Source organism: Bos taurus, chromosome 17, assembly GCF_002263795.3.
Source record: "Bos taurus isolate L1 Dominette 01449 registration number 42190680 breed Hereford chromosome 17, ARS-UCD2.0, whole genome shotgun sequence".
Classification (NCBI taxonomy): Eukaryota; Metazoa; Chordata; class Mammalia; order Artiodactyla; family Bovidae; genus Bos; species Bos taurus.
In genome coordinates, this window is record NC_037344.1 from 66,284,078 (window position 1) to 66,312,065 (window position 27,988).

The window sequence follows — 27,988 nt, forward strand, 5'->3', positions numbered from 1 at the left end:
CCAGATCAGGGATCGAAAAGGCGTCCTAAGTATTGCAAGGCAGATTCTTAAACACTGGACCGCCAGGGAGGCCCTGAGGGCATGCTTATAAGCCATCTTGTGTGTGTGTGCGTTAGTCACTCAGTCGTGTCCGACTCTTTGCAACCTCATGGACTGTAGCCCGCCAGGTTCCTCTCTCCATGGGATTCTCCAGGCAAGAATACTGGAGTGGCTAGCCATTCCCTTCTCCAGGGGATCTTCCTGACCCATGGATAGAACCCAGGTCTCCCGCACTGTAGGCAGATTCTTTACCATCTGAGCCACCAGGGAAGTCCAATAAACCACTTTAATTCCCTTCTTTGTGGGCTGATAAAGCAGGGTTAAAAATTCAGAAAGAGCTTCCTACCTTCTGCAGGCCTTGATTTCCTCCATTATAAAGTGGGCACAAAAACCCCTGCCCTGTAGGGTTTTGTGGGAGTCTGCGGAGATGCCCAGTGCTTGCCTGTTTCCCATCTCTGTGGCGCCACCCCGCCCTGGGCTCTCTGCTGCTTGCCTAGGGTAGGCTGGGATGCAAAGAGGATTCAAAGCTCGGATTACTTTGCCTCCAGCCCCATTCTGTGCTCTGCAGACCCACTGGGCGCCCTTGCTAGAGTCTGGTGCCCTGAGCCCTGCCCCTGGCTACCTCCTGGAGGACTTCTGGCCTCCAGAACCTTCTGCCTCCTGCCTGCAGACGCCGCAGCATTCCCAGCCGATCTGCAGAGAGTCCAGATGCATCTCATAAATAAAGAATGTGCTGTTCCTGCAGAATGGCTGCGGCATGGCCGCGTGGGGGTGGGGAGGTAGGGAGATGGGGCTGGGGAGGCAGGGAGGACTGCATGGGCTGCTGGTCTCAGACCAGTGTGGGGGGCACTCGGAGAGCCCGGGAAGGTGTAACGGGGCCGGATCTGGATGCAGATTGCTGGGGCTGAATCTTGGTTCAGACACCTCCTAGCTGTGTCCCTCAGCTTCAATTTCCTTGTCTATAAAATGGGGATAATATCAGTACTGGTACCATGGGCTGTTATGGCCATTGCACTTTGAGCGTTTAGCCCAGGAGCTGGAACACAGCAGATGCTCAGTGACTGTTATTATTTGCCCTGAATTTCCTTAGTCGTCCTCTTCAAGAGCTTTGCATTTGCTTCTGCTCTGGGGATTGGTGAGGTTGGGGTTCACACAGCGTCTGAGTTGGGGGAGGAGATGATGGGCTGCAGGAAAGGGAGGACCCAGCGAGAGGGGCTCAAGGCGACGGCAGCAGGTGTTGGAGCAAGGGATGAGGACACAACCACTAACTCACAAAGGCAGACAAGTTCTGGCAAGGGGACAGCATCTCTGCAGCCATTTCAGCGTGGGCGCTTGAGCTGTTTGATTGGCTTCTAAAGGAGAGGGTGACCTTTGGAAGGCAGACACAGGTTATACCTTCAGCATGGCTGCATTGCAGCAAAGCCTTGGGTGAGTCACTTTCCTTCTCTGGGTCTCTGTTTGCCCATCTATAAAATGGTTTCTGAGAAGCGTTCCAGAACCGCAGCGTTTACACCTGAAGGTTTAGACCTTCTTTTGACCAACATACATGGAGGGCCACCTGTGAGTCAGATCCCGGGGGAAGCTCTGGTGGTGCGATGGTGGAAAAACAGCAGGTTCCTCCCATAAAGGATCTCACGAGCTGGTGTGTGTGTGTGTGTGTGTGTATGTGTGTATACACACAGACAAACAAATAGCTATGTAATCTCAAACTAAAAGCAGCCCTGAAGGGGCGGGACATGGGTCAATCAAGGAATGTGTGTAACAAATGGCCTCGACTTTGACCAGGAGGCTGGAGAAGGTTTCACCCCTTCTCCAAGTGTCCTTGTCCAAGACAAAGACACTCGGGTGGGGCCGGGGTGGGGTGGGCCGGGTGGCAAGTGGAGCAGGAGTGTGGTGAGGGATGGACGTGGGACCGTCAGCAGGAATCAGCCGAGGCAGGGCCTTGCCAGGAAGGCAAGGCGCTTACTCTTCATCCTGCGACCTGAAGGGCTGTGGGCTGGCGGGGTAATGAGGTCAGTTTTGCATTTCAAGACTCTTCTGGCTGGAGTGAGGGGAGCGGACTGGAGGGAAGCCAAAGGTCCCAGGCAGGGGTGATGGAGGCAGAGAGCCTGGTGGCAGTGGGTGGGGTGAGGAGGGTTTGGCGAGTGTGCAGAGCATGCATTGATGGGGCTGCGGGCGCACCGGCTCTGGGCGTGAGGCTCTGCAGGGAACGTCTCCCTCTTTTCAGTTCCTTCCGGCCCCTCCCTGGCTCTGCCAGCATCTGCCCTTACAGGAGAAGAAATGGGCTGGGAGGGCGGGCAGGACGGGGAGAGGCTGGCCGGCTGCAGCACCTGCTGGGGCGGCTGGGGAGGCTGGGGAGCAGGTGCGGGGCGTCTGTTTGCAGACGGATCACGAGATGGGCTGGGTGAGAATGGCGCACACGCTGCCCGCCTTCTCTGTTGTCTGGACACAAAAGCGCAGACAAAGGAGCAGCAGGGACAGGACACGGAGAGGGAGGCCCACACAGCACACACACGCGCGCACACACATACACGCACACACACGCACGTGCACACACACACATGCACACACACACGTGCACACACACACGTGCACGCGCCCGGACAAAGTGGAAGGGGGCAGGGCTGGCCCTAGCAGAACACGGAGCCAGGTGGGGATGGGGAAGGCTCGTGTGACCTTGGGTAAGGCCACTTGGTCTCCAAGCCTTGCTCCGGGCACTGCAAACAAAGAGGCTGGGGGACACCAGTTAACCCCAAACCTTGCCTGTCCGATGGTCTCTTCCTCAAAGGATAACTGACCGGGGGGTCCAGAAAGCAAGGGTACACCTTCAGGTCCTGTGGGTGGTGATGGTAAAGAAGGCGACCACGAGTGTGGCGTGGGGTCCACACCAACCTATACTGAGTTGAACCAACAGCTTGGATGCGCACGTGTGGAAGAGCAGATGAGCTGCGGACGGGACTCGCTACTTACATGCCCTGCAGACAGGGTTGATGTCTGTGGAGTTTCTGAGGCCCATTTATCATAATTTCTCAGGACTAAGAACTCCGGGTGTTAGTCTCTGATGGTTCTTCAATAGAGGAGAGAGGTGGGCGGGGGGATATTTACTGACCATGCCATGTCTTTACGGCAATCAAATCACTTAACTGTTCTGAAAGCCCCGCAGGACAGGTTGTGTTGTATCCCTTTTACAGAAGAAGAAACTGAGGCCCAGAGCGATGTCACATTGTGAGTAAAGGGCAGATTCCAACTCACGTCGGCCTGACTCCGGCATCCATTTCTCGGCTGCCAATTGAGCTGAGAGGAAGGTAGAGAAAAGAAACAAAGAGCCAGGTGGCAGAGAGCCTGGCAGTGCCTGGTGAGTGCCTCCTCACTGCTGGAGAAAGATGGACGCCTGGTAATGTTGCCTGGACACCTGGATACAGCTATGCCTGAAACAGCTGCAGCACTGGACTTATTTTTCTGCCACTTGAAACTGAAAAGGTTCTAAAAAGGAATAGTTATACTTCCTGTGACTTTCAATTCTCAGTCCCCGGTACAGTTTCTGGCACTCAGTAGGCCTTTTACTGACCTGAAAGATGAGTTGGGTTATTAAAATATAAATTCTCCCAAGTCCCCTGAACTTCGTCATGATGGCATTGCTCCCCGTGACTTCTGCTCTTTCCCTGACTAGGTGGGAGCTTCAGGGAGGTGGGGGGGGGCTCTGTATTACTCACCAGCATATGCCAGGTTGGCACCCAGAGGGTGGAAGCTTCTCAAACTGGGGAGACCTCGGATTTGTGGAGGGCAGGTTGTGCTCTGCTGGGCAGGATTGGGCAGTGGTGGTTGATGGGAGTAGGCAGCACACCCCATGGTGTGTCCCCGGGACCCTCACTGTGCCCGGGCACCCTGGCGGCTCTGTGTCGTGGGCCCCGTGACTCTCTGCTGACTGCTGTCTCTGGCCAAGGGCATCTGTTGGGTGTGAGCCCAGGGCAGCCTGGAGGAGGTGAGGGGTTGATGCGCGGGGAGCATCCTTCAACCACTCTGGGTGAGAGTTGGGGGCAGGCGCCCTGATTCATCCTGGACCTCACGTGGGACAGCTCAGGAGTGCCCCACCTGTCAGAGCGCCTCAGCAGGGCAGCGGCCACAACCACTCTCTTCTTGTTACAGACTGGCATGTGTCTCCCTAAAGTCATAGGTGGAACTGAGTATGACCCCAGTGCGACTGTATCTGGAGATAGGGCCCTTATAGAGGTCACGGAGATTAAGTGAGGCCAGAGAGTGGGGCCCTGATCCCATAGGACTGGGGTTCGGATAAGACCAGGGCTGTACACACAGACTAGCGGCCCGCTGGGGACACAGGGAGAAGGCAGCCTTCTGCAAGCCGCAGGGAGAGGCCTCGGGAGACACCAGCCCTGGTGCCACCTTGACCTTGGCCTTCCAGCCTTCAGAACATTGAGAAGATAAGTTCCTGTGGCTGAAGGCCCCTGTCTGGCATTCTGTTCTGGCAGCCCTAGCAGAGTGATGCCCTCACGGATCCACCCGGTCTGGCTCTTCGGTCTTCCTCGTCTTCCTCCATTAGTCCGCTCTCCAACTCGTCCGCTTCATCCTGGGATCAGCTCCCAAGTCAACTACGAGCACGTGAACCCTTGTCTCAGAGTCTGTGTCTTGGACAGTCCAGGCTCATACTCCTGTCCACGCTTTATCTAGCGGCACTGCTGGCCTTTGCGCTTGAAGGCAGCCCCTGGGGGCAGAACAGAGAAAAGACTGGAAAACATGGAACTCTACTCAGCTGAGCCAATAATGTCCCTCCTGGACTGTGCATGTTAACCACTGCTGTGCATGCCCAGGGCAGGGCGGTGAATGGACCCCAAAGTGTCCCTAGCAAGGTGGTGGCGTCCAGCTGACCACAGGCCAGAGCATCCTTTCTAGGGGAAGGACTGGCTGAGCGTGAATGCAGATGGTTTTTATTCAGTGATTCTGAGCGCAGCTTTTGGAAACAGTGCTGAGCCCGAATCTCCGCTTCAGCACTTTCTAGCTGGCTGACCTGGGGTAAATCACGCCCCCTCTCTGAGCCTGGCTCTCCTTATCAGATGGAGATGATATTGACATTTCCTCAGAGGATGCTGGGGGTGGGGGATGTGGGTAAAGCCCTTGAACAGTGTCAAGTTAGTGGAGGCGGGTAAGTTCATTGCTTCTGAAGGTGATGACAGGGGGTGGGGTGGGGAGAGGGAGGTCGCCAGGAACGTTGACGGGCATACGCTTTCGGGGCCATGCCACATGCGACTCTCCTCTGCAGTACGATCACTTTCCCCTGAATTTAGGGAGCTCCACCCTCATCCCTCTTGCCTGGAAAATCCCATGGACGGAGGAGCCTGGTAGGCTGTAGTCCATGGGGTCGCAAAGAGTCGGACACGACTGAGCGACTTCACTTTCACTTTTCATTTTCATGCATTGGAGAAGGAAATGGCAACCCACTCCAGTGTTCTTGCCTGGCGAATCCCAGGGACGGAGGAGCCTGGTGGGCTGCCGTCTATGGGGTCGCACAGAGTCGGACACGACTGAAGTGACTTAGCAGCAGCAGCAGCACCCTCATCCCAGCATCGATCGCTGCTTTGATGAGTCAAAATGAAATTTCTCTCTGAGTGAGGCTGGGAGCTGAGCTGCTGGCTCGGGGAACAGCTGTCAGAGAGAAGCTCCCCCGAGGCCCAGATGGAGGCACACAGGCTCCGTTAATAGCTTGGCTGGAGGGCAGATGAAATCTGGTTCTTCCCAGAGCCCTTCCTTAGAGGATACAGCAGGTGTGGCCAGGGGAGAGGCGGCACTGGGGGAGGAGGGTTTGTGTGACTAGTTTAGGTAACAAGGTGGCGAAGCCCACCTCACCCCGTCTCCAGGACGCCCTGACCAGGTGCAGGGGCAGGGGGTCAGTGCAGGGTTGGGGGGTCAGGTGCAGGGTTGGGGGGTCAGGTGCACGGCTGGGGGATCAGGGCAGGGTCGGGGGTCAGTGCACGGTCGGGGGGTCAGGTGCAGTGTCGGGGGGTCAGGTGCACGGCTGGGGGATCCAGTGCAGGGTCAGGGGGGTCAGTGCAGGGTCAGGGGGTCAGGTGCACGGTGGGGGGGGGGCGCATATGAAAGAACAAGGTGCAGAGAAGCGTGTACCCGAAAGGCTTGGAAAGAGGGACTCAGACAAATCCTATCTACACATGTTCACAGCAGCAGCATCCACAATTGCCGAAAGATGGAAATAACCCACGTGTCCATCAACCGACGGATGGGCACACAGATTATGGTGTAGCCATACAATGGAATATGATTCAGCCATAACAAGGAACCCAGTGCTGGTATGTATGACGACGTGAGTAAACCTCAAAAGTATTATGCTGGGTGAAATAAGCCGGAACCTAAAGGACACATATCTTATGCTTCCATTTATTTGAAATAACCAGAAAAGGCACATCCATAAGAGACAGGACATAGCTTCAGGGTTGCCAGGGCCTGGGGCAGGGGGGAGGCTGGGGAAGAACTACTTGACGGGTGCAGGTTATTACTTGGAGGGGATGAACATGGTTTGGAACTAGATAGAGGCGGTGATTGCACAACACTGGGAAAGTGCTGAATGCCACTGAACTGGACTTCCCCGGTGGCTCAGTGGTAAAGAATCCGTCTGCCAATGCGGGAGACATGGGCTCGATCCCTGGTCTGAGAAGATCCCACATATCGTGGAGCAACTAAGCCCAGGCACCACAGCCACTGAGTTGGTGCCGTAGAGTCAGTGCTTCCCAGCGAGAGGAGCCACCACAACAAGCAGTAGCCCTGCTAGCCGAGAGCCTGCATGCAGCAGTGAAGACCCAGCACAGTCAAAAATAAAAAATAAATGCCACTGAACTGCTTGCTTTAAAGTGATCGGTTTTAGTTATGTGAAATTCACCCAATTTTTTTTTTTTTAGGTGCAGCCACTGTGGAAAACAGTATGGAGGTTTCTGAACTAAAAATAGGGTTGCCATATGATCCAGCAATCCCATTCCTGGGCACACACCCAACAAAACTGTAATTCCAAAGGATACATGTGCCCCTGTGTTCACAACAGCACTATTCACAAGAGCCAAGACGGAAGCAACTTCAATGCCCATCAGCAGATGCACGGATAAAGATGCGGTACACAGTTAAATGGAATATTACTCAGCCACGAAAAAGAAATAATGCTATTTGCAGCAACCTGCACAGACCTAGAGATGATCATACTGAGTGAAATAAGTCAAACAGAGAAAGACAAACATATATGATATCACGTATACGTGGAATCTAAAATACGACATAAATGAACATAGTTATGAACCAAAAACAGACTCACAGTCACAGAGAACACATTTGTGCTTGACAGGGGGTGGGAGGGCAGGATCGGGAGTCTGGGATTAGCGGATGCAAACTAGTGTATATATGCAGGACGGATGAACAAGCAAGACCTGCTGTGCAGCACGTGAGACTAGATTCGATATCCTCTGATAAACCATGGCAGAAAAAATACGAAAAAGAATATTTAGATCTATAACTGAGTCACTTTGCTGGACAGCAGAAATTAACACAACAACGCAAATCAACTATGCTTCAATAAAATAAAAAAAATTTTTTTTTAATTTAAAAGGAGGCACAGTAGGGTGAGAACTCAGAGGCACCAGGCAGGCTGAACATAGAGTTGGAATTGGAACCCTGGCCACCTGGGCTACCTGAGTTTCTCCAGGGAAAGAGAAATCAGAGTTTTTCCTGGACACGTTACCCCTGTCAGAATTCTTGGGAAATCTTGGACTGTGGAGTAGAAGGGTAAAGGCTCGATGAGCCCCAAACTGCCTAGCTCACAGAGCCTCATGAAAACAGGTGAGGCAACCACCTGGCCAGCTTACAGGAGGCAGCTATATGCTGAACTGCATCTCCGGAATGATGGCACCTCTTCCTGTTGCCATGGCGACAGGCACTTCATTCTAAGCTGCTCAAGCCACTTTCGAGAGAGGCAGAAGACACTGACACTTCCCTCTGGCGTGCCATCTGGTGCTCTTATCCGCTTGTGGGCCCCCCAGGGGCCCAGGTTAACACTGTAAATGTCCCCTGGAGGCTAGGGCTCTTGGCGAGTTGTGGTGAGAATGACATTTGACCATTTTGGGGGTGGACCCTGCCACGTCCTAGGTCTACCCGCAGGATAAGGTGAGGATCGGAGACAAGAAGGATGCCAGCTCTCCATAGACATCAGACTAGACGTGGGCCCCAGAGGAGGTGGCGGCAGCACCTGGAGCATTAAAGGAGATGACGGAGGCCACTGTGGGTCCTGCCCATTCCCAGGATAATGGCAAATTCCAAGGAAGTTTTTGTTCACTGCAAAGGTGCTCTGCAGGTGGACAGAGAAAAGGCAAGGGACCAGCTGAGTCCCTCGGGAGAGCCAGTCTGAGCCATCTGAGATAAAGAAATCAGAGAACCAGGGACCGAGGGCAGCAGGCAGGACCATGCTTTGCAGGTTCCTGTATCTGCTGGACATGGGGTCTGTCCTCTTTGGCATCACTCAGTCTATGGCTCACGCTGAACCCACCTCACTTAGACACAGTCTTCCCAGCAAGCCCACGCAGCTTCTGATTATTTCTTTTGCTCCCCTCTTCCTCCCCCTGCCCTCCTGGAAAAGATATCCCTGGAAACAAGGTTGCTTGGAAATAGAATCATGGATCCTTTATCATTCATCTCTGGGAAGCCCCAGAAAACAGGAGAAGCATTGAAAATTTGAGAGTGGCAAGTGTCAACTTTTTTTCCCCCAAATGGATATTGGAAATGATGGGTGGATCCTCAGGAGAATTTGGGAACTGATTATGGAAAAGGTGGTGCTTGGGAATACTATTTTTTTATTTTTTAAAGAGTGACCCCATGCATCACGTGTTCATTTAGAGCTAGTCATGCTGAACCCCATTTCCTCTTTCGTGTGTGGTCCGGTGATGCAGGGCAAAGTCGTAGACCTGTAATGACAGGGGTTTGGCTGTGGACTCTGGGGCCATGCTGTGCCCGGACGCCCATCTTGACTTTTCTCTAACGGTTCCACGTGAGTCTTGCTTATGCGGTGGGACTGCTGGCTCTGTTGGGGTGAAGGCAGAATCTGGGTCCTGCCCTGGCATCTGCATAGTTCCTGCAGTGGCCTTGGCTGTGCACATTGGAAATGTGCTCTAGGTTTTGCTGAGTTGAGTCTGGATTTTCTGAAGATCAAGGCTGGCGGGGGCGGGGGAGGGAGATGGTCCCAGCAAGAATGTGTAGTTTAGTTAATCACTATTTAATCTGGGATCTGAGCTGGTGGGTTCAAATCCCACCTGGATCCCTTACCAGGAAACTGGGCAGCTCTTGCTGCCTCTCTGAGCCTTAACGTCCTTTTTGGAGCCGTGGAGATGATAAATAATATATGCAGAGGTGTGAAAATGAAAGGAGATATCATAGTATAGTGGGAATTGAAATGTGTTTTGAGCCCTTACTAAGTGCCAGGCAGTCCTAAAGCTTCTCTCCCCACAGGTATTCCTGCAATTAGCCCACACGACCCTATATGAGGTGAGTTCCAATATTTCCTCTACTTCGGAGTCTAGGAAACTGAGTCTCAGAAAGGGAGTGACTTGCCTCAGGTCATCCACCAAGGGGCATGGACAGAACTGACACAGGATAGCTGGCTGTGGAGGCCACCGGAATGGCCTGGCACAGTGGTTCTCAAGCGTCAGCATCCCCTGGAGGGCTTGTTAAAACACAGATCTCTGGGCCTCTACGCCTGAGTTTTTGATCCAGTAGCTCTGCGGAGAGGCCAGAGAATCTTCATTGCTAACGAGTTTTCAGGTGATGTAATGGTGCTTCTCTGGGACCCGGTCAGAGCGACTGCTCTGGGACCATTTTCTAACACTCTTGCTGCTGCTTAGTCGCTAAGTCATGTCGACACTTTTGTGACCCTATGGACTGTAGCCCGCCAGGCTCTTCTGTCCACGGGATTTCCCAGGCAAGAATACTGGAATGGGTTGTCATTTCCTTCTCCAGGGGCTCTTCCCCACCCAGGGATCGAACTCGGGCCTCCCGCATTGCCGCAGATTCTTTACCGTTTACTGCTCTAGAAAAAAAAATAGTAGGTAGGAAGGAGAGGGCAGGCGAGGGGAAAAAGCCACACCTCTAAGTCGTTAGGCCAAGTGCTGTAGTGGCACGAGCAAGCCTGTGAGGTCTCAGACGGGGGTTCAGGCCTGGACTCCGCCACGACCACGGGCGGGGTTAATAGAGAGGCACACAGCCAAGCCGTGCCGGTCAACCGAGAGGCACTCCACCCGCTTCCCCCCGCCCCGGCTCCAGGCGTCTACTCCCCCGGTCCGCAGTCGCGCGCCGCTTGCCTCTCCATCCTTGGTCCAGTTCAGCCTGGCAAGCGTTGCCATGGCAGCGCCGCGGGCTGGGATGCGGGAGGCCGAGCGCGCTGCCCCGCTCGCCTCTTTGTGCCGCGGGGGTGTCGGTGCGCTGCCTCCATACCCGGCCGCACCCGCCACTCAGACCCCGACCCCCGGGACGGGGTGAAGGGTAGGGTGTGGGATTGCAGGGGCGCGGGGAGACGGGGGGAGGGCCGAGGGGAGGGCCGGGGGTGGGGCGCCTCCGCCCGCCAGCCGCTCCCGCATTAAAATTTCATGGGCGCTGCAGCAGCTACAAAGACTACGCCGGCTGCGCTCGGGGGACCGGCGGGAGGGAGGCTGCGGACGAGGGCGGGGAGGAGTTTGCGATGGGAGGCGCCTGCAGGGGCTCCCCCAGTTCTGCGCTGTGAGCCGGGGCACAAAGAGCTCTCTGCACTGGCGCCGCAAGACCGCGGACCCGAGGTAAGCCGCCGACCCGTTCAAACAGCCCTCCCTGCCCAAGCATCCTTGTCTGCGCGCCGGGAACAGCCTAATTTCCCCGAGGCTGGCGTCGAGGGTAGGTCCCAGGGTCCCTGGCTGGGACAAACCTTGCCTGGGGTGGCAAACCTTGCCTGAAGCTGCCCTCATTTGTTGGACGAAGAGCCTCACCAGTCCGCTGTTGTCAAATGCAGCCGACCCCGGGCTGGGTGGGGCTTGGGCAAGAATGCGGGGAGTTTGCAATGCGAGTCTAGCGCCCATGGGGGTCTTGCAGTCATGATCTGAGGGGAAACAAAGACCCTCCTTTCCCCCAAGCTACGGACAGAACAGGAGGCGTCAGTCCCCCTGAACCTTTCCGCCCGCCAGAACCAGCCAAGCCTTCGAGGGCCCCTCCGTGGTCTCAGAGCTGGAGGTGGGGGATGGGATGGGATGCAGGGTTCTTGAGCCCCCCGCCCCCGTTGTTTCGTACCTAGCCACCCCCCCCCCACCCCCACCCCCCACCTCTGGCGCCTGCCAGTTCTGCACTTCGGGACTCAAATGCCAGATGTCCGGTGTCCAAAGGGATGCAGAGGGCCGGAAAACCTCTTCAATGAGAAGAATAATGGTATCGATAATGATAATAATACATCAGGTCGAGGAGAGCTCTCTGCCAGCAACAGCTTAGTGCTTTGCATGCCTGTTCACAACAGTCCCTGGAGGTGGTAAGCGTCCCATTTTAAAGATGAAGAAACTGAGCTCCAGAAAAGGTTAGCGACAGGTCCAAGGTCACACAGCCAGGTATGTTTGAATCCAGATAGCCCACGTTGTATCCTTAAATGGGTCTGCAGAGACCCCAGAACCCCCAGCTCCCCGCCCACATCTCTCCCATACATTCTCTAGAGAGGCTGGGGATTTGGGAGGGAGGGGGCCCGATCTCTGCTCTCTCCCACTGGAGGACCCTCGGCTGGAGACACTGCTTCTCGGCTGTGAGGGAGGCTGGGGGCTCCGTATGCCCCCACCCCCATCCTTGGGGGCTCCAGGCCGGGGGCTGTCCTGCGCCGGGGCTGCTGGCGCCCTCACCCCACTGCAGTGCGGGCGCGGGGAAACCGCCCCCACCTGCTGCTGGGGGTGGGGAGGGGGGAGGGAGGAGGTGCTAGTGCGGGGAGGGGCGGGGAGAGAACGGCTTTGTTTTTCTCGGTGCTCAGCCTCAGACCGAGTGAGACCCGGGGCCCAGCGGCTCCTTCGAGCGACCGAAAAGCGGTCCCCATCTGGGAGAGCCGGGGAGCTTCGCTATTGCCGGGGCTGGTGGGGGAGGGGAGGGATAAGTAATTCCACTCGACAGACTGGGAAACCTGAGGACAGCGGTTCTCAGACTTTAGGGGCGTTGCTTCAGGTACGGCAGATGTCCGGGCCACGTGGCCAGGGGATGAGTCAGCAGGGCTAGGGTGGGGCTGGGCATCTGGAGGTTTACTCAGACCCCTTCCTCCTCTTCTTTGGGCAGATGGTCAGACCTCTCCCCTCACCCCCGGCCCAGAACCACTCTGGGTAAAAAGGTATCCCTGGGGACACTTGGTAAGAGGTTAGCGTTGGGTGGCCCACACTGAGGTTGGTTAATTTCATGTTGAAAAAATTTTGAGGGTATCCAACTCTTTGCAAACCCATGGACTGTGTAGCCCACCAGGCTCCTCTGTCCATGGAATTCTCCAGGCAAGAATACTGGAGTGTGGGTTGCCATTCTCTTCTTCAGGGGATCTTCCTGACCCATTTCCAACCCGAAGACCAAATTCCTGACCCAATTATTGAATTCCCCACCCAGGGATCGAACCCCCGGTCTCCTGCATTGTAGGCATATTCTTTACTGTCTGAGCCACCTGGGAAGCCCGTTTTAAGGGTAACATCCCTGTGGCTCTCTTGCCCGCCTATTTTGTTAATGAATGATGCTGGCCGTTGAGAAAGTCTCTGAAATCTACCCTACACCTTCCTGCTGCATTTTTGGTCCATCTCTTCACTCCTTCAGGGAGGAGAGAGGTGGATTCTTTGGAGTCGCTCAAAGGAACCATAACTTACCACGAGATTTAGAAGGACCACTCTCTCTACTGGTATTCAAAATGAATTCAAACAAAATTTTTTTGGTGATCTTTAAGATGAACATAGTAAGTTTAAAAGAATGTGTGATAATTGTAGAAGATTTGGAAAACACTGAAAACAAATGGGATGAAAAATCCAAAATTTCGTCATCCAAGAATAACTACTCTCTTTACTGACTCGATGGACGTGAGTCTCAGTGAACTCCAGGAGTTGGTGATGGACAGGGAGGCCTGGCGTGCTGCGATTCATGGGGTCGCAAAGAGTCGGACACGACTGAGCCACTGATCTGATCTGATCTGATTACCGTTTTCACGTATTTCCCTGCAGTATATTTTCTGTTCTTGAAAATACTAAGTGAATTTGTGCTGTGTGTATAATGCTTTTAAAAGGTTTCATCAGAGGAGTTTCTCCATATTTTTATGCCCTTGGCAGAAATCCCTGTTAACAGGGTTGGTGTCTCCTTATTATTGGTCCTGCCAGTTGTTTTTAAAATCTTCCTCTTAAGGATCCTTTCTCTGGACCTCATCCCTGCTCCTGCCCAGGGCAGGATTCTGCTCTTTGAGTTGATCCCTCCTCCAGGCAGCCTAGTGTGGTAGAAATAGAAGGCGCCGAGTTACAGGGATCTGTGTGCGAATCCTCCTCCCGCCCTACGCTCTGTGTCAGTTTCAGGAGGAAGTCATTTCCCTTTCTGAGCCTCAGTCTCCTCATCTGCAAAGTGGGAATCATAATTCTTGCCCTTAAAAGGTGATTGTGAGGCTCTGAACCCGTGTGTGTAAAGTGCCCGACACCCAGTAGAGACATGGCTGCTTTAGCGCATCCACTCTCAGCTCAGGTCACTTCCGCTGCCCCTGAATCTTGTAGAGACATCGAGTTATGTGCTTTCATTTGTACTGGGCTTGTTGGTTTCTCTCCTGGGTGGACCTCAGGCTGTTTGAACAGTGGTGTTTCTGGGGCATGGGGGCCATTGTGCAGGCTCAATGGGCTGGGGAACAACTTAAAGGCTAGTCCTTTGTTTGGAAGGGATCCTTCCCTCATCTCTGAGGCACAGCTCATCTGTCAGCTGGAGCTCCGTGGAACAATAGCCAGCGATGCTCAGTAGAGGCAAAGGCTGGCTGAGGGTGACATCTGTCCCCTTGTCCCTCGCCAGGCTGACCGGATCAGACGAGGCAGGTGTCTCTTGCTCCCCTGGGGTGCCAGGTGGGCCCCTCTGGAAGCTACTGGGCGAGTCATGGAGGGGAGGAAGGGGCTGAGCTAACCTGTGCTCAGAGGTGTGGAGTAGATGATTAATGGTAACCGACTCCAGCTACCATTTGTTAACCAAAGTTCTTGCTGGGAGTTGCCGCTTGGAGACCCCATGGAAAGGCTGAGAATTGGGCACTACAGATGGGAACTGGAGGCTAAGAGAGGTGAAGTGATTGGCTCAGGGTCAGACAGCAGGTTAGTTGCAGAGTCAGGATTTGAATCTAGAACTAGTCTGGCTCTGAAGTGTGTATTTGAAACTACTATAGTATGCTACCTCTTCTCCTAAAAGGGAACATAATCAGTTGCCTCAAGACCATGGAAGCCACTGGAATAAAGTGACCCAGATGGTTTAGCAGTTATCGTGAGTTCTCTCACAGAAACCCTGATGACCAGTGTTTGCATTTGATACAGCCCTTCCGGGTCTTTTCTTTTTTAACCCCCACCCCCATATCTGAACGGAAACCTTCTCTCCCTTAGGGCCTCAACAGGCCTGGTTAGAATCCAGCTGCATCATTTTCTTGCTGGGTGATCTTGGAGCAAGGCACTGGACTCTGAACCTCAGTTTCCTCATCTATAAAATGGGAGGAAAACAATCTAACGCATTGTTTTGTCAGGTAAAGGCAGTCCAGCTCAGGGGTCCCCTTGTTTGAGAGAGGTGTGGATACTGAAGCTCCCCTTTTTAGAGGAGGTTTGTATTGGAATGTGTCAGGAGACAGTGTTGTGCGCGTGTGCAGAAGCCTCTCTTCCTCCGCAAGTCTGCCGCAAGGCGCCTTTCACACCCTCTTATTCCCAGGAGCTGCCATCATCTCCCAGCACTCACTCATCCACAGCAATGTAGGCCAGCGTCTCTCTGATGCCTCAGCTCTCTGAGCAGCTATTTTATTCCAGAGTCAGGAAAAAAAAAAAAAGCCCTCAAACCCAGAGGGATCCTAAAATGCAACCAAATGCATTTCCCTGGCAGCTTTTCCTCCATTACAACGATCAGCGCAGAGTGTAGGGGGGAAATTGAGTATCTGTGGATGGTATTAATGAGCAGTGTGGACAATGGTAGTCATAATAGTGTAAGAAAAGAAGAGAATGCAAGCTAAGAGATACTAGTTACCATTACATTACTCATGTAATCCTCACAACAGCCCCTGTATGGCAGGCGCCATTAGTATCCCCATTGTGTGGATGAGGGGACCAGCTTGAGAAGCAATGCAGCTGCTCAAGGTGCCAGAGCAGGACCGGAAGCCCATGTCCTTTCCAGCACCTTTGGGTGTTCTGGTTGGCACTGGCCCCACCAAGATGCCTTGTGGTTTCTCATTTCTCTTCCCTTCTGCATCCCAGGAGAGCATTTTGGCAAATGCTGTGATTTCAGAACACAGGCTGGCATCTACTCTCCAGCGCACCCATGGCTACATTTCCCACCATCTTTGGCGTCTACTCTCACCGCACCCACGGCTACATTTCCCACCCCATCTTTCCTTCTCTCTCGATGACAGCTGGAGGCATCTCCCTGCCTACCCGTATGGTTCCAGACACATTCATGTGGCCGCCGTGACCCTACCAGCATCAAAGGAGTAATCAAGGTGACCCTTCTTCTCCTTCTGTGTGCTCCTGGGGGTAGGGGAGGCCAGTCTCAAGCTGTGTGGTCAGGTCCACCATGAAACCCACATGTGTGGGAGAAAACTTGTAGATTTCAGAGGTTCTCTGGGGTCCAGTCCCTCAATCAAGGCCTCCCTGATGGGACTCCTGACCTTGAAGTAGGAGTGGGGTGGGGTCTGTTGTAGAGTAATGGGACCTGAGATGCTGGGACCTGGGAGCTCACCACCAGGTCTCTGTGGGGCCTTTGGCCTGACCCTTCTTGAGTCTTGCCCTCTGTCATCAGTTCTAGATGAGTTTTGAAAAGTGAACTATACTGCGGCCATGTCATTTATATGCCATAAAATGCAATCATTTAAAGCATACATTTCGATATTGATAAAGGTACACATCTGTGTGGCCACCACCACAATCAAGATATCAGACAGTTGCATCACCCTGAAAGTTCCTCTGTTAAATCACCTCCTAGCCTCAGGAACCACTGAGCTGCTTTCTGTGTCTACAGAGTTGACGTTTTCCCTAAAGGTTCATCATTAGGGACGCTTTTGTGCTTGGCTTTTTTTTTTTTTTTTTTGCGCAGCATAATGTTTTTGAGGTTTAAACTTGCCATTGTTTGTTGTCAGCAATTCAGCCCCCTTTTCTGGGTCTAACTTCAGGGAGGCATATCGTATAACTCACCCACTTTGAGTGCACAGTTCAGTGAGTTTTCGTCATTTTACCAAGTTCTGCACCCATCACTACAACTCCGTTTTAAAACACTTCCACTGGCCCCATAAGATCCCTCACCCCATTTAGCGCTAATCCCCAGCCCACTCTTAATCCTCGGCAGCCTCTGGTCTGCTTTGTCTATATAGGTTCGCCTTTTCTGGACATTTCATGTAAATGGAAATCATACAGCCTATCTTGGGCCTGGCTTCCTTCACCCAGTTGTACTATTTTTGAAATTTGTCCTTGTCATAGTCTGTAGCAATAGCTCGTTCCTTTTTATTGCTGAGGAGATTTTATTAATACTATATGTCTGGACTACCAACAACTACAAGCTTGCTTATCCGTCCGCCAAGACGGGATTTATATTTGATCTGTGCTTCCTAAGTGGGGTATATACACCCGCCGCCCCGGCAAGCTTATTAACCCTGCAGGATAAATGTGGCCCATCAGTGTTACTGAAAGATTTATTCAAAGTTTAAATCATTAACTGGGGAGGATAATTTTTGGAAACACACTCTGTGCGCCAGACACTGGCTGAGCCTTTGAAAATAATTAGCCTTGAGTCACACATTGGGGACATGGGTCTGGAAGCCATCATCTCACTCATGTTTGTTTGACCTCAGAGCCCTTTATACCCTCCTAAACAACTGTCAGCTTGATGCAGGGGCTGAAGTTTCCATTGAAACCTCCGTTGATTTATTCATATCAGGGAGTCTGGGTTCACAGGGTCAGGGGAAAGGGTTGTTATTGTGTTTAAACAATGTTCCTCTGAGTGGTGCAGGGTCTGTTCACAGAGTGCAAGCAAGTTTCTGAGACAGAGGAGAAGGAAGGGAATTTCCGGGTTCTTGGAGATGTTCAGGACCACACTGGGAAGCAGCCTTGCAGATAAGTATTCAAACTTCCCAGCCCACAGCCTACCAGCCTGCCCTCTACTGGTCCGTGGAGCAAAGTACAGCATCCCTGAATCCCCAAGTCCAGGGGGAAATCAGCGCTCCAGCTCTTTTGCTTTCCTATCCCTAAGACACAAAGAAAAAGCTTGTCCCCATTTTATGGGGCCCCAGAGAGTAATTTTCCTACCCCACTTTTGACATCAAGGCTAGTATTTTACAAACTCCACCCTCAGGGACTTCTGAGGAGCTGAGTTTAGTAACTTCATCTTGAGAACCTGTAGATCTGGTGTCAGGAGGAGACTGGGGACTCCTGGTGATTTGGGCTGGCCCTTCCCTTCTTGGTTCTTGTCCTCTGTCATCATATTTATAAAACTTGGCTAGGGCTCCTTTTCTTGCCTGGCAGTCAAGTGGGGACCTCGGCACTGTGACCCCTAGGCACGTGCTTCTTGGTTTAAGGGTCTGAGTACCTCTCCTGCTCTGGGCCCGGGCCCCCAAGTCCAGGTGCTGACAGCAAGCTCTGAAGATGCGGTGAACGGGCCGGGCCTGCCAGTGGGTGAAGATAACCTTGTCACTGTTTGTTGTTTAGTCCCTGAGTCATGTCTGATGCTTTGCCATCCCATGGACTGTACCTCCTCTGTCCATGGGATTTCCCAGGCAAGAATACTGGAGTGGGTTGCCATTTCCTTTTTCAGGGAATCCTCCTGACCCAGGGATCCAACCTGCATCTCGTCTCCTGCATTAGCAGGCGGATTCTTTACCACTGAGCCACCAGGGAAGCCCTAAGATAGCTTAGCTGTCACCAGAAAAGCCTGGGAGATGGTCCTGGCCCAGGATTTGTGGGCATTCTCTGGTCTTCTCCACACTGCAGACATGGGGATGTAGCTAAAGAGCCCCAGCCCACCATCTGGCTCCCCACGTTTTCTTTTTCTGGGGCATCAGAAAAGAGGATAGGAGATGAGAGTGGGGGGAGTTGGGCAGAAAGATAACTGAGGTTGGGCCTTCTGCTTCCCATCCTCTGCCTCAAGCTGCAGGTGGTTACTGCACTTCGGGGGAATGTCTGGACTGGGAGGACCCTGGGACCTGGAGGGAGGGGCCGCCGGTCCAGCGTGACCCAGGATAGCGGAGCTGGGATCAGATGTCCGGCTTCTCGCCCTGCTCCACGCTCTCACTCAACCTGAGCTTGCCCTGCTCTCTCCGGGGTCCCGTGCTGCTGTTGGCAGGGAACAGGGAGGTGTTCTGGGAAGCGAAAGGTTTTCTGGGTAGGGGAAGGGAGGTGGGGGTGGTGTGCCTGGGCCCAGCCTCCCTGGGTCCCGGGCCGGGGCTGTCTCCTTAGCAGAGCGATCTGGCCCGGGCTGGGGAAGGGCCTGGGTGAGGTTTTCTCCTGTGTTGCGGTCGGCTCTTTTGTCTTCCAGGATGGGACTGTGGAGGTCTCCGTGGGGTAGGAGCTGGGATCAGGGCACTGCCAGGTAAGCCTGGGCAGGGGGTGGGGGAGGGGGTTCCACTGAGTTTAGTTTCCTGGCAGATGACTGTTCCCCCGACCCGGGCCCTTCCCCGGGTACCCAGGCCCGGCCTAAATGCTCCTGCTGGGAGCTGGGGGGCTGGAAGGCTTGTTGTGTGGGGTCTTGGTGGAGGTGGTGGGCCTGAGTCACGACCACGGCAGGCAGGTCCACGGCACAGATTTCAGCACGTGCCTTCATTCAGTGCAGATGTGGACCGAGCGCCTTCTCTTGGATAGAAACTGAGGATCCGGAGGTCAACGTGCGATGTGGTCCTGCCCTCTCAGATCTTCGTGTAAGAATGTGCTTTATCACCACCTCTGTGAGGGAATGAGCTCCCTGTACTGGGAGGTGTGCATGTGTGTGCGTGTGTGTGTGTGTGCTGGCAAAGGGTGGTGCAGAGCCCCCTCCCCCAGCAGGAATGTCGAGCCTCCCGAGGACTCTGAAGGCCCTTTCTGCCCCCCTGGACCCTTGCTTCTCATCTGCCTTTGATGCCCGCAGGGCCAGCTCTGGGCGCTCTCTGTTGCTTCCATACCCGCTCTGGCCCTGTTAAGGCGGGGCACCTTCTCTATGCGTTACTAGCATCCAAGGCCCCCGCCCTACCCTGTCTCAGCACTGGCGGCACGGGAGGGAGACGGGGGTCTCTGAGGGTGTCCCCACCAGGTGTGGGTTAGCCTCGGGTGAAGGCCGGGCCCCCCTCCTCACTTGCTGTGCCCCCTCCAGGCTGCGCTGCCCCGGCTGCATCTCTAGGACTCCTGGCCCGCTCTCCTCCTGGACTCTGGTGGTGGTGACACAGGAAGCAGTCTTCGCTGGTTTTCTGGAACCCTGGACAGCTCCCCGAAGATCTCATCCTTCCTAACTCCTGGGCCTCCCCTGGATAAAGGCCCCTCCTGGTTGGTGCTCGGCCGAGGACAGTGGCGGAGCGCGAGGGTGGCTGGCAGCCCACCATCCATCCCTTCTGCATCTCCCTGGACATGCCTGCCTGTCCCCGCCCCTGTCCAGGACTGGAGGCCCTTCCTGACCCCGTGAGGACCTCACTGCTCCTCCCATTCCTGCCGGTGACCGGGCGGAGCTTGGCCTGGGCCCAGGCCCCACTGACCACACCCTCGGCAAGGCTGGGTCTCACAGGACCTGCAGGACGGGGGCAGGCACCTGTGGATGGGCGTCAGGGACGAGCTGCCAGTGGGTGGAGGGTGGACGCAGCTCGGGGAGTCAGTGGGCTGGAGTCTGTCTTGCGCCCTTTGCGTGTGAGTGATTCCCATTTTTCTGGGGGTTTCTGGGGTTCTTCTTCCTTGCTTCTCTCCCTGATGGTCACCAGGAGGAGGCAGTCTAGGCCTCGGGGGAGCTTGGACCTTCTTCTAATGCTGTGGAGCTCTGGGAAGGGTTATCCTGAAAGGAGAGGGCTTCCAAGAGAGGAGAAGACCCCGGCCAGGGGGCTTGTGAGGAGACAGACCCTGGGTTGGCTCCTGACATCCAAAGGGAACAGTCTGGAATCAGCCTCACCCTGGCCCAGTCTCAGACTCTTGCTCTTGGCCACCCCCATCCCTGGGAAGCAGAGGCGGGCAGGGTAGGCTACATACAGGTACAGCTTCCCCATCACAGGGCTGTGGGCTCACTCACATGCCCTCCCTTTCTCCAGTCCCCCACTGAGGGGCCGGCCTCAGTGCTTGCAGGAGGGCGGCCATGGCCTTCCCCGGAGAAGCTCAAGAGCCTGACGTCCTTTTCCTGGGGCAGGAAGGGACGCTGTCATAACAGAACTCCACTCCTGGATGGCCGAACTGCAGAAATGTATTTTCTTATAGTTCTGGAGGCTGGAAGTCCAAGACCAAGGTGGCAGGGATGGCTTGTTGTGAGGCATATCTCCTTGGCTGGCAGACAGAACCTTCTCATTGTATTCTTACATGGCCTTCTCTCTGTGCATACGCAGAGAGAGATGGTGTGTGTGAGAGGAGAGAGATATCAGGCATCTCTTCCCTTTCCTATAAGGGCACCAGTCCTATGGGGTTAGGGCCTCATCCTTATGACCTCATTTAGCCTTAATTGCCTATGCCAAAGCCCTACCTCCAAATATAGTCACATCGGGGCTATGAATTTAGAGGGAGACACAATTCAGTCCATAGCAGGTGGTCACCACAAACCTGGAAGCTGGAGCCATCTACCCTTTAGAATTCCCACCCCCGATGGGGAGGGGAAGGAGAAGCAGAGACATGGGAAGCAGAAATGGTGTGGCAGGTCCTGTGCGAGGGAGGCCCTGGGACCCTTGGAGAGACACGGAATTGGCCAAACCCAGAGCAGTGGAGAGGAGCCCCTGGGAGAGGAGGGTCCTGTGAAGAGCCTGGGCTTTGGAGCCTGAGGGTTATGCTCTGACGTGCAACCTTGGGCAAGTCACCTCACCCCTGTGAGTCCGATTGGCACTCTGAAGCAGGAACCATCAGCTCACCCAGGGAGCGGGGCACAGGGAGAAGTCAGTGAGATCTCACAGCTGGCACAGTGCTTGACTCTTAGTAGGTGCTCAATAAACACTCCCGTCCGTCTGGGAGTTTGGATTTAGGGCTTCTCTCTTTCGGGCACCCCGGACTGTAAACTTCGCATCTTTGATCCAGAGGCGTTTCTGACCAGTGCTTCCCCAGGTGTATCTTTTTTTTTGTTTTTGGCTGTACGGGGTGGCATGTGGGATCTTAGTTCCTGGACCAAGGGTCGAACCTGTGCCCCTGGTGCTGAGAGTGCAGAGTCTTAACCCCTGGACTGCCAGGGAAGCCTTTCCCTCTTATATTTTTAATATCCCTCTCTAATCAGGTCAAGCAATCTACTGCATGGCATGGCCTCCACGGTAGCTCTGAATGCTTCCTGGGGAATTTAGTATCTACCCTTCTCATCAGAACTGAGCACCTACTGTGAGTCCTTCCCTGTGCTGCTCATTTGAGGGGGATATAAGTGCAGATACGGCCATGATTCAAGCTGGCAGGGTTTCACAGCCATGCCAAGTGGGAGAAAACCAGTCAACACAGAGAATGAGCGGATGGGGCAGAAAAGAGTCTCCTGAGGCACAGGTTCTGAGGGTACGGGTGGGTGGGTGGGAGGGAGACCCCAGAGTAGGCTGGAAAGGCTTCCCAGGGAGGCTGAACCAGTCAGGATCTTGGAAGGATGAGAAAGATGTGGCTTATCTGAGAGTTTTCCAAGGGAAATTAGGTAAGAGATTCCCAAAGTAAGTTATAAGAGATGTCATTGGTCTTAAAAAAAAAAAAGAAATGAAAATTCAGTGGGTTTCTGTAGTGCAGGACTTACCAGAGCCTGTAAAAGCGCTGATGGAAACTGTGAATACTCAAGGACAGACAGAGGACCAAGTGTCTCCCCCAAGCTCTACCGGCAACAAGACCCTTTTCTTATGGAGCATCATTTAGGACCGCAGAGTCTAGGCTGGGGTTTCCGTGGGAGAATGATAACCGTGATAGGAGATGACACTAGGGCACACTCAGGTGCTCCGGAGCAGCGGCTGGCAAGGCAGCTCTTTCTCTGGGGCCGGCAAGTCTAAACTCGGCTGCAGGAGTCAGGGGAGCTCTATACGGCTACAGCGTTTGCAGAAGGGCCGGCCAGCGGTTGGGGTAGCCAGATGCCTGGTGGTGGGGGACAGAGGGACCTGTCCACTGGAGCCAGTGACTCTGGGGTATCAGACCTTTTGTGAGAAGATGCTGGTATGTGCGTGTGTGCGTGTGCCTGAGTGTGACAGGATCCAGCCTTCTGGGAAGTGGTGACCAGGACCAGGCAGGGGGTCTTTCCAGCCAGGACCAGCAGGGTCCACTTTGGGGGGATCTGAAGTGGCTGGGGGAGGGGCCCTGAAGCCCACCACCCAGAAGCAGGGACACCAATTCTTTTGGGCAGGGTCCACGTGGACAGTCTTATCCTGGGGGCGGCGCTGGCGGCAGACCCCCTGTCCTGGTCAGGCCCGGCTCCCTGGCTGGTGGGGGTGGGCGGCCTCTGGAGATGTGGCTGGGGCAGTGTTGCATGGTGGGATTAACCTACTAACCCAGGGCTCGGCCGGGACGCTGTGGCGTGTGGCGAGGTGCCTGGCCTTCTGCCAACCGACTAACCCACTAACCAGGCCCGAGCATGCCCTACTAACCCCCCCGCAGCCAGACCCTACTAACCTCGCAGCTCACGGGCCTTCCCAGGGGTGGGAATGTGGGGGCAGACGAGGCTCCGGAAGGCCCTGCCCGTGGCCTGGGATCTCTGTGCAGACCCACATTCCAGGACCGGGCGCGCAAACAGGACTTGCCAACTCTGCCGCTTCCTGCTGTAGCGGGGGTGTGGGGGGCAGACTTGGAGAGCGAGTCACCCCGCCTCTCTGAGTCCGTTTCCTCGGCAGTGGAATGGGAGGCCACCTCCCAGGTGGCCGTGAGCATTCCCAGGAGGATAGAGTTCTTGATACATGGCAGATACTTAATCCACATTTATGCGAGGTGGGGGCGGGAGGCCCAGAAAACCGGACCCATCGGGTCCCCTGGCAGGCCCTGGTCCCTCTAGGTGGTTTGCACACAGACCCCTCTGCCTGGGGCCAGACACTTGCTTTGAACCTTAACTGTGTCTTTCCCCACACTCTTCCTCTCCTCAGCTTTTTCCCCATAGGCAGTTCTTTTGTTCAATTACTAACCCGTCTAACCCCGGGGCGGGGGGCCTCAACTGCACCCCGACCACCCTCCCCTAACCAACTAACGGACCCGAGTGTGTTCTTCCTTTTTTCCTAGCGACTCCCGTGTGTGTCTGCTGAGGTGCCCCTGTCCGCTGGTGCTGTGCTCTGACTTACTAACCCAGTCCCTACTAACCCTGTTTTCTCTTCTTACTAACCCCAGCCCTGCCGAGCTCTGGGCCCCCGTGGCGGGCTAGTTCCCCCCTCCTTTTGGCAAGCAGACGTCCTAGGCTGGTCCTGCAGACAGATGCCCTACTTTGCTGCCCCGATTGGCTGTGAGTTCAAAGTTCCCTGGGTCAGGTCTGAGGGGGGCGAAGGCCCGGAGGAAGAGGTGCTCCTGCGGTTCTAGAGGGAGGCCGGCCTCTGAGCACAGGGTCTCTCCTCTGCGCAGAGTCTGGGGGCCACTGGGAGTTGGCCGGAGCAGGGCTACCTCTGCGGTGTGAAGGTGGAGTCCTGCAGGTCTCCTTCCAGCCAAGGGAGCGGAGAGAAGGGGCCTCTGGGTCGTCCTTCGGAGGGAAGTGGGGGCAGAGGTTCCTACTGGGCAAGTGGCCGATAGAGGTGGGGCGCCACTGGGGGGCGTGTCCTGCACAGGAAGTCAACAAAGGGGGCGTGTCCCTCAAGGGAGTTAGTAAAGGGGCGTGTCCCACGCCGGAAGTCAGTAAGTGAAGACTTCCTCCGCATTGGGAGTCCCTGAAAGGGTCTTAACCGCGGTGGAAATCACTGAGGGCAGCGTTTGGTACAGGAAGTCAGACAAAGGGGGCATTTCCTATATTTGAAGAATGCGAAGAGAGGTATTTGTTACACCGTTAATCAGTGAGAGGGGGATTTCTGCCTTATCGCAAGGCGGTGAAGCGGAATGACCAAAGAGATGAGTGAGAGGGGCCGTTCATACGACAGGAAGTTGGCTAGAGGGGCTCTTCCCCATACCTGGAGCTGCGAGATCCCGGTTTCCCACGCCAGAAGTAGGTGTGGTCCATTTCCCCTACAGATGCCATTGAGAAGGGCAGTCCACACTGGGGAGGGCAGTCCACACTGAGAAGTTTGAGAAAACAGCAGATCTGAAGTTTGAGAAGAAAGCAGATCTTGGGTAGGGGGTTTGCGGGATAAAGTGGGAAGCAACCAATGAACCCCAGGCGCCCACAGGGCCCTGCACGCTTTGGGCCAGTCAGAAATTCACCCCTGGCTTCTTGTTTTTTTCACCCCCACGTCCCTACCCCAGCCTGTCTACCCCAGAGCCCGCCAGCCGCTAAGCCAGGGCCACACCTGGGGGTGATTTTATGCCTCACCTCCAGTAGGCACCTTGGTCTCTTTGGGCTAATCTCTGGCTCCTCTGCACTAACTCTTGCTCTCACCCAGCTAATCCCTGCCTCGCCCTGGCTGCCCCAGGGGCTGACCATTAACAGCCAGCCCTGCCCATCTTGGGGGGCTCCAGGCTCCTGGCCTGGCTCTGACCTGCTCTTAATTAACCTCTCCTTCACCTGACTAACTCCTGCCTCCCCGATCTGTTCCTTTCAGCAGAAACTAACGGCTTGTGGATTTCTTTCTGACTAACAACAGGTCTAACACTCCTCGTCACTATTACTATTAACAGCTTGGATGTCGGCATGGCTGGGACTTGACTAACACGGGGAGAGGCGGAGCTAGTCGTGTGGGCCGTGGTGAAGGCTCTGGGGAAGAGCCAGCTGAAGTCAGGAAAGACCTCGGTGCTCAAAAGGAGATGCTGGGGCTGGGCTGTGGCTCAGGCCGAATGGAGGAGTGGTGTCTGCTGTGGGGCGGGTGGGGTGGTGGGTGGTTAGAAGCATACTCAGCCTTCCAAGATTTTGGCCGCTGCTGCTGCTAAGTTGCTTCAGTCGTGTCCGACTCTGTGTGACCCCATTGACGGCAGCCCACCAGGCTCCCCTGTCCCTGGGGTTCTCCAGGCAAGAACACTGGAGTGGGTTGCCATTTCCTTCTCCGCTAGACGTATCCTATTAACCCCTTATAATCTGCATTCAGATTCTGGTTCTTTTAAACAATAGCCTGATAGTTGCATTAGTGCATGCAGCTTTTGTAGCCACCCCCGCCCAAGGCCTGTCTAGTGTGCAGAGAGGAGATGCCATTGTAATTGGAATCATCAGTCATCAGGTGAGAGTCTAGAGTCCTTGATTTGGGACTTCAGAGTTTGGAAGCCTTAAGACATAAAACTTTGGATAGTCAGATGGGTTATAAATCCATCACCCATGGACACCTTGGTGTAAATTAGCTCAGCTTTCTCTTACAACTGCTGTACAATTAGCTGCCCTGGGAAGACCAGAATGTGGCTGGAAGGGAGTCTGGATCTCTTCAGGGCTAGGGGAGGCTCCTCTGGGAACAGAGAGGAGAAGCTGGAGTCTGGGGGTTCCTGGGTGGGTGTAAGAGGGGAAACCAGGTGGCTGGGGAGGGGGAATAAGAGGGGCTGTTTTGCTGGTTTGGTCTGGTAGTCAGGGTCTGTGGGACAGGACAGCTTATAGCAGGGCCTGGAGGACTGGATCAGCTCAGGGGCAGGGGCAGAGTCCTGCCTGGAGGCTTTGTGGGCAATTTGCTTGAGTCATTGAATACTGCTGTGGGATTGAGAGCCTCTCTGACAGTCAGAGACTCAGAGCTAAACTCGTGGAACCGCTGGTGAGGTCTGAAGGGTGATCCAGAGGCCTGAGCTGCAAAGGGAAGGAGAGAGGAGGACACATCAGAACCTGGGATGAGGGGGAGCCTGCACCGAGGAAGCACATGCCTGCTGCCCTCTAGTGGCCGCCTCGCTTCATTTCACTGGTAACATTTCCCATTCCGGGGGGCCTCTTTATTCAACTGCAAAGACCTGAGGATGCTGAGGACCTGCTGTGTGCCCAGCACTGCTCTGGGTCTTGGACCCACGCACAGGTTTTTCCACAGTGCTTGGCTAGCTTGGTGGGGGAGACAGAGAAATACAACAGGTAATGCAGTGAGGTGGGCACCATGATAGGGGTGATGGGCCTGTGGAAGTGCTCAGGAGGCAAAGGATGAGAAACACCTGCTGCATGCCAGGGGCGGTGCTAGGCATCAGGGGTGAGTGGTGATTGAACATCACACAACCTTAAGGAGCTTTAATGCTAGTGTATCGAGCGGGTGTGGGGGAGAGTGGGCTGCGGGCCACCAGTAGATTTTCTGAAGAGGAAGGCATCTAAGCGGAGCCCTGGCTGGGCAGAGTGTGGTGGCGAGAAGGGCGGACAAAGAGTTCTGGGGGTCAGAGAGGACCGAAGAAGTCCTGGAAGGGTGTAGGGGACGAAGCGGGAGACAGAGGGGAAATGGACACATACCAGATGGTGTTGCCGGGGAGTTTATCCTAAGGGCAATGGCGGTGGGGTGGGGGTGGCTGTGGATGTGATCTGAGGAGGGGAGATGTTAGATTTCAGTTCTAGGTTGACAACGTGACTGTTTCAGCCTAGGTGGAATTGTGAGATGCTGATAACATGTTCTGGCCAAATTTTAGGAAACTGGTTAGAACTTCTGGAAAGGTGCTCGGTCCTCAGATCCATGTTAAGATAAATAAAGAGGGCCATGTTCCTGCCAGGCAGGGGCCTGGCCAAGGGGACAATGACAGGTTGGAGGAACAGTCTTAAAAGCATGTCGTTCCAAGCCCCTGGAATGGCCATGCTGGTCTGGGGGAAGACCTGAGGGGACGTGGTCCCGGGGCTGGAAGTCCACAGGAGAGTTTCTCTGGAGAGCGACCCTGTTAGTCCCGTGTGGCTGCAAGGGGGCACGTGTGAGGCTGGTCCCAGGGAGGGAAAAATGCGTCTTGGTGGGTAATGAACCTTATGGAGACAGAAGGATTGGGAGTAGGCCACCTTTGAGACTGAGGATGGTGGTGGGATTCTGAGATTCTGTGTGTGTGAGTATGTGTGTGTGTCCTTGACTTACTACTAGAGGAAGCCGAGCCCAGGAAGGCAACTCTGTTTTCCACCCCGGAGCCTGGTCTGCTGATGCTCACTCTGGCCTGGACTTCTCTGAGCATCAAGTTCGCTAGGAGATGTACCTCAGGAGCCTGGGAGCTGGCCTCCCAGCTGGAAGAGGCGACTCAATCCTTTAACAGCCAGTGTGGGGGAGAGGCCACGGTGGTCCCTGCTGGGGGGGTGTGCTTGTGTAGATATTGATATTGCAAATTGAGCTGGGGGATTCTCTGGGGGGCACTCTGGTGCCCATCCCCACAAAAGACCCCAAAGGCCCTCTTAAGCATCTACCCAGGGAACCCACTGTTTTGCTTGAACAGACCAGAGAGGACACTTTCCATGTTACTGCCTCCCGGGGATGCTAACTGTGGGGACAGAAATTCTGCTGTCGATTAAACATACTTTTATGTGTATCCAGCAATGAGTGTGAACTTGGCCTTTTGCTTTCACCCATAAATGCAGCTTCTTTAGTGGAAAAGACCATTTTGGTATTAAAAAC

At 54.6% G+C, this 27,988-nt stretch overlaps 2 long non-coding RNA genes across 6 annotated transcripts in view; one reads left to right on the forward strand and one right to left on the reverse strand.

The window, feature by feature from the left end:
- The first annotated feature begins 10,798 nt into the window (after positions 1–10,798).
- On the forward strand, positions 10,799–27,910 carry LOC100847159 (uncharacterized). 5 transcript variants are annotated; one of them, XR_003030070.2, is made up of 6 exons: positions 10,799–10,865; positions 15,519–15,760; positions 17,276–18,837; positions 19,073–19,162; positions 19,591–19,760; positions 19,870–27,910. It is a non-coding gene; the product is annotated as an uncharacterized lncRNA (long non-coding RNA). The 5 variants fall into 5 exon arrangements; XR_009491105.1 differs by having other exon boundaries at positions 10,799–11,657; positions 15,674–15,760; positions 19,591–27,910; XR_003030065.2 differs by having other exon boundaries at positions 19,591–27,910.
- The window catches only part of LOC132342640 (uncharacterized), a 28,318-nt gene continuing 16,400 nt past the window's right edge, over positions 16,071–27,988 (reverse strand). The window contains exon 2 of the long non-coding RNA XR_009491106.1: positions 16,071–24,609. This is a non-coding gene — a long non-coding RNA (uncharacterized lncRNA). The remainder of the gene's footprint in view (positions 24,610–27,988) is intronic.